The sequence below is a fragment of the Molothrus aeneus genome, chromosome W, assembly GCF_037042795.1.
Source record: "Molothrus aeneus isolate 106 chromosome W, BPBGC_Maene_1.0, whole genome shotgun sequence".
Classification (NCBI taxonomy): domain Eukaryota; kingdom Metazoa; phylum Chordata; class Aves; order Passeriformes; family Icteridae; genus Molothrus; species Molothrus aeneus.
Window position 1 is genome coordinate 3,030,851 of NC_089679.1, and position 6,000 is coordinate 3,036,850.

Sequence of the window (6,000 nt, forward strand, 5' to 3'; positions counted from 1 at the left end):
AAGAACATCGTTTAACAGATTTGCAGGAGACAAAACCGAAGAGATTCATGTTTATAAATCAAAACTGATATTTATTGCACCATTATAAAAAAATTTAAATTACTTGTTAAAGTAAAAAGTTTTTTTTTTTTTTTTTTTTTTTTTTTTTTTTTTTTTTCCCCATTTTAGGCAGCGTTTGCAATTAGAACTGCCTGGGAAATCTGACAAAGCAGTGGTTCAATAAAACCACAACGTTTCCTGAAAGTGGAACCCAGCTCCAGCAAAAGGCTCATAAAGAAAAAATTGACAGAGTGGGAAGAAAAAGGGAAATTACTTCCCAAGCAGCCAGTAGTCCAGGCACATCCCTGGCACGAGAGTCTGGGTTTAACTCTGTGTTTAGAAATATGCCTTACTGTCTGTATAAATGCTTTGAGCAGGAGGCCATTTTTGAATCTCTTGTTTAGGGCCAAAATCTCCCATAGCTCTGAAGCTAGAATTTCACCCAAATGGAAAAAAGAAAATATATGAACTATGGCAAATATTTACATGGCTGGAAACTGTAGAGCTCTAATTGTGGCTGCAGCTCTCTTATTTATCTGCCTTAAAATGTGCCTTTGCTTTCAAGGGAAAGCTTTCTACAAATTATATGTACTGCCAGTGGAGGAAACAGGCCTTTTCATGGGAAGCACCTTCACATGCAGCTTCTTGTTAGCAGCAGATCACAGAAACAACAAAACATTCAGAGAAAGCTGGAATAGAGGTGTGAAACATAAGTAGTTGACAGATGGTGGGAATTATTACCTGGTCATTGTGTTCATAAAATAAGTCCAAAGCAAATGGCACATTTTTTGTTACTTAATTCTGCTTCCCCAACACATGGAACTGTTTACACTCAGCTGCTGAGGGCTTGCAGTGGTGGAAGCATAAAGGTGGGAGCTTCTGCTGATGGTATCAGGAAATAAGATGCATGTTTTCAGCTTTGTTGGGAGGTTAACAACTGCTCTCAGAGGCAGCCTAGCACATATCTGGTGCTGAGATGAGGATTGAGGCAGCTGAGCATTCGCCCTTCTTGAGATTTACCCAGATTATTCCCCTAGTGCACCAGTTGCCTTGGATATTTAGCTTGTATGAGCCGACTAGAAAAGAACTTTTGTATCCTAAGCAGAAAATATAGGCATGTAAGTCCAAAATCATGTTCCTGAAAACTGTGTAGGAGGCAGCCACCTCCTAATTCCACTGGAATTTCAATTCCACAGGCTGTGCTGTGCATGCCCAGGAAGACCTCAGTCTTTTAGCAGGCATTGAATGCAAAGATCCAACGCTGTTTAGACCTGAACTGTTCCTCTACTTTGTGTTCTTGAAGCTTCTGCCTGTAGCACCCTTCTGTGAAGGGCTCATCACAAGGGTGGTGCCGTCTTGAGTTTTGCCTTTTTTTTTCTTTCTATATTCTCTGTATTCTTTACACATATATTTCTCTCTCTGTAGCCTATTATTGTAACTTAGTTTCAGTATTTTCCTAGGCAGAAAGACAAAACTAATTCCAGGATCCCTATGCTATTTCATTTCTCATTAGAAAACAAGGTTGAGAGCAGCTCTTCAGACATATTTTTTAATAAACAGAGTTTAGTCCTCATCTGAGGGGGGAGGATTTAGAAGGTGCTAGAGCTGGGGGGCATGACTTCACCGAGTGTGCTTCTAATTGGGGATTCTTTTCAGATGCTAATTTGCAAAATCTATAAAAATTGTACATGTATCATGCGGGGTATGCATCTTCAGCATTTTCCACCTGACGAATTGTGCACCTAAGGATCCTTATATAAAGCTAACCCCTTTTTATCACCCTGTGTCTGGCTCATATTTCTAGAACCAAAGAAAAAGGCATCAAGGGCAGTAAAGGTTTCTACCATCTCCTCATGGTAAAAAGGGACAGTGCTGATCTTAACCCAACAGCATGGTGGCCACAGCACACTACCAAGACACAGGAGACCCATTTTCAATTTTCTTCCCTTGAGAGGTTTCAAAGCTTCTCCTTAACCACAAGGCTGGAGACTATTCTATGGCAAAGATGTTCCCACCCTGCCTGCTGCAGGTTTTCTACAAAGCAGCCCGCAATGTGTCTGCTTCAAATCTCTTCTCTGGATGTGCTCCTGGGGCTAGAAGGGGGCTGCATCCCTTAACCTGCCCTGGAAGAGCCCAGCAGGCAGCAGGGAATATACAGATACAGGATTGTTGTCTCATATTAAGTCTTTTTGTGGCTTTAGTTGTAAATAAACAAGTGGCCTTATCAGTCCTATTGGAATTGCCAAGCCCAATGTCATCCTAAGTGACAATCAACCACCATCCCTCCTGTCCAGAGTGAGAAGTGAGCTCCTAGACTGGCCAGGGTTATGTTTTCATGGCAGGTCTGGAACCAAAAAGAAAACTCAGTTCCAGCCTGTTTTGGTTTGAAAGACAGCTGTCTGCTAAGGTAGGCTGGAACCTCCCTTGGAATAGAAAATATAACCCCCTTGCCTCCAAATTATTATAACTTTTAAATTACGGGCTTTCAGTCAAATATATGGGAAAAGGAATAACAGTTCTTGAGTAGAATGTGTATGTATAACAAGGCAAACAAACAACAGCAACAACAAACAGAAAAAAACAGAAACCAAATAACAGCCTTCTGTTGGCTGTCAAGCACTTTCCCCTTTGGTGTAGTTATGGCCACAGCTGGCAGGGATGCTGTTGGCTCACAGCCAGGCAGGGCAGGTATGAGAGACTGAGGCACAGATTCAGACTGGCAGGGAATCTGAATCATTTATTCAAAGAAACAAGCTGGTTTTATACACTTTTTCAGTGCACAGTATTTCCTTACATGGTAATTCTCACTATGTGACCTATCCCATTTTACCACGTCAGCAACACATGTTCTAATTGTCCTTCTATGGGGTGATCATGTGCTGTTCACCTGTCAGTCACCTTCCAGCAGGCTTCTCTCTGTAGGGGTCTGCCGCGTGACACCTCCTTCCCCCTCAATGTCAGACGGAGACAAGCCTCTCTGTGTCGCCATGTGCTTCTGCAGATGCATCCCACAGCCTTCAGCTCAATTCCATCCCACCTCTTCCTACAACTCCCTCTTTTATGTTTTATACAAACAGGAATCATAAAACAAAACACTTCTAACATTAGAATATGTTTGGCCCACTGTCTAAACCAAACAAGCTCCATTCCTCACAAAAGCAGTATCTTTCCTATGAATAAGGGGATAAATGAAAACACCCAATAACTGGTAACCACACAGATCTCCTTCCCATGAATGGAGACAGCGATTAAACAGATAGAACCTTGAGAAACAACTTAAAATTGTCTAAAAACTTTACCATCACCCAGACTCTGCAATTGCTGGAGAGTCCCATTTCACAGCGAAGACTCAGAGAGCCTTTCCCAGGGAGAACTTCCAAGTTTACCTTGAAAGGGGGTCTGTGGGAACTCAGCACATCACTTCGGATGTCCAGAGTTACCGAGAGAACCGTTGGGGGGGCTCGGAAATCCTGGAATGTTGCCAGGAGTGTCTGGTGGCTTGACTTTGATCCCTCTAGGGATGTGCCACCTGTTTGAGGACATGAGAGTCACTTGGGAGTCAATGGTGCAGGAATGATGTATTTACAGGGTGAAATATAGATTTTAGGGTTTTGGTACAGGGGGGTTATGGAGACAAGATGGAGGGATCAGGGCGTGTCTTGTCCTTCTTCTTTCTTCTTCTTGTCATCCATTTTCTGTGGTGATGTTGGCACTTGGGGATTGGTCCATGGTGAAGGTGCACTTGCTAATATGGGTGAAAGATATTGGGAAATAAAGGTAAATATGATGTACGTAGTTTTTAGTATAAAAAGACACGACCGCCCCGTGGGTGGTCAGAGTGCCCTTGGTTGCCTTGCAGGTCAGACCTCTGCTGGGCAGAAAGAAAATTCTGTAGATAAGAAATAATAAACAATCTGAAGACCCAAAAACTGAAGAGTCCAGACTCGTCCTTTGAAGCGCGGGCTGCCCCAGAACCATCCTACGCATGTCTGGGCAGAGACAGACAGCCGACCGGACAGGGGTCCAGCTTTTATAAGATCAGATTAGCAAGTCAAAGTGACTTGATTACACTTTTAGGGCAGAAACACCTGGGTCTGATGGTATAATCCCCAGTCAGCCAGGGCTAGGGCTTGGCCAGAGCCTCAAGCCTTGACTGAGACGGTTTCCCTAAAATACCTACAAAATTGCCTAAAAACTTTATTAATATCAGTTAGAAACATGACTTCAGAAGATTTTATCTTCCCCACAAGATGATTATGAAGCTGGGGTATCCAAGGCTGGTCGGACCACTCTTGCAGGTAACCATCTTGGTCTGGAATGTGTGAAAACACAAGCATATCCTCACCCCAAGGTTATCAGTGGGAAGGGGCCTTCCCATTTTTCACTTTCAAGATTCCTAACAAGTACCTTAGCTTTTTCTAAGTGAGCCTGTGATTCACCAAAACATCGTTGGATGGGATTTTGGTTGTTCTGAATGCAATTCAAAAAATTGACAACATATAGGGCTTTCTGCAGTCTTTTGTGGGAGGTATATCCCATTCCCACACTCCCTCTTTTTTGTTTTACCATCACGGACTTGAGAGTGCTATGAGCCCATTCCACAATGGCTTGACCTGTAGGGGAATGTGGAATACCCGTGACATGACACATCCTCCACAAATGAAAAAGTCAGCCATCCATTTGTATGTATAGGCTGGCCCATTGTCGGTCTTTATGGAGACAGGTATTCCAAGGGCTGTAATAGCAGACACAAAATTATGCTGACTGTTGCATTAGCATTAATCAAGTTATAATAAGCAGCCCAGCTCAGCTCCATGAACCAGCCTCTGGGCTGACTGACAGAAGCTCACAGCCAATGGGAGCTCTCCTAGGATGCAGGCATCTTATTGAATCAGGGTCTGGGGGCACGTGGATAGACCAATGACCTGTCTCGACCTGGGAGTTTTGAATGGGCTATAAAAGAAAGCCCTGGACAATAAATCGTGCTGTTTGCTAATGACCAACAGGATTTTGTCGTGTGTCATGTCTCAGACATATGAACATCGCAGGAATTATTAATGTAATACGTGGTGACCCCCTGATGTGAGGACAAGCAGTAGCAGTCCAAGGACCCAAGGAAATTGCGGAGAGAGACGGAGTGAAAAGCTGAAAAATAAAGAGGCCAGAAAGACCCCGGAAATAGGCAGCAAAGGCTGCAGGAGCTAACTCTTGTGACAAAGATTGCAGAAAATCACAGCTTAAGAGCTGTGTGGAAGAGAAACCAGAAAATCTGGAAAAGGAAGAGGCTTGAAAGAGCCCAGAAGCTGCAGCAAAGACTGCAGGAATTAAGCTTTGCAACAGGTTGCAGAAAATCACAGCCAAAGGGCTACGTGGAAAGGAAACTGGAGAAGTTGAAAATAGAAGAAAAACCCCACGGGAGACATGGAAAATCTCATCTTTAAGCAGGAAACCCCCATTTTGAAGGTATGGAAGGCTTCTTTTATGGCATGGGATATAGATTATGATGAAAAAGCATTATCGGCATTAATTAACTGGTCGGAATGCTACGGATTTAAATTAACTAAAGACACTGCTTTTGACTTTAATATCTGGAAACATACGTGTAAAATTATCCTGCCAGCAGCATCCAAAGGTGATGAAAATGCAATAAGAGTTATAAAACCGTGGAGGCTCTTTTGGGATTTAATAAGACTATTAAATACTGAATTATATGGGGAGGAAAACACACCGGATGTGTTTTCAGGGGGAATGCATACTGTGAGAAATAGCTACTCACTTTTCATAGTTTAGGAAGGTTTATTAAACCTTATCAAAAATGCAACAGAAGACTGAATAGAGAAAAAGGTTACGGCACCGGGAGCAAAGGATTTTTCCCGCCATGTGCTCAGCCCCCTCATAATGGAGGTTTTCCCTTTTTAACACTTTAACCCCTCCCAAAGTTCTGTCCATCAACCTGTTATA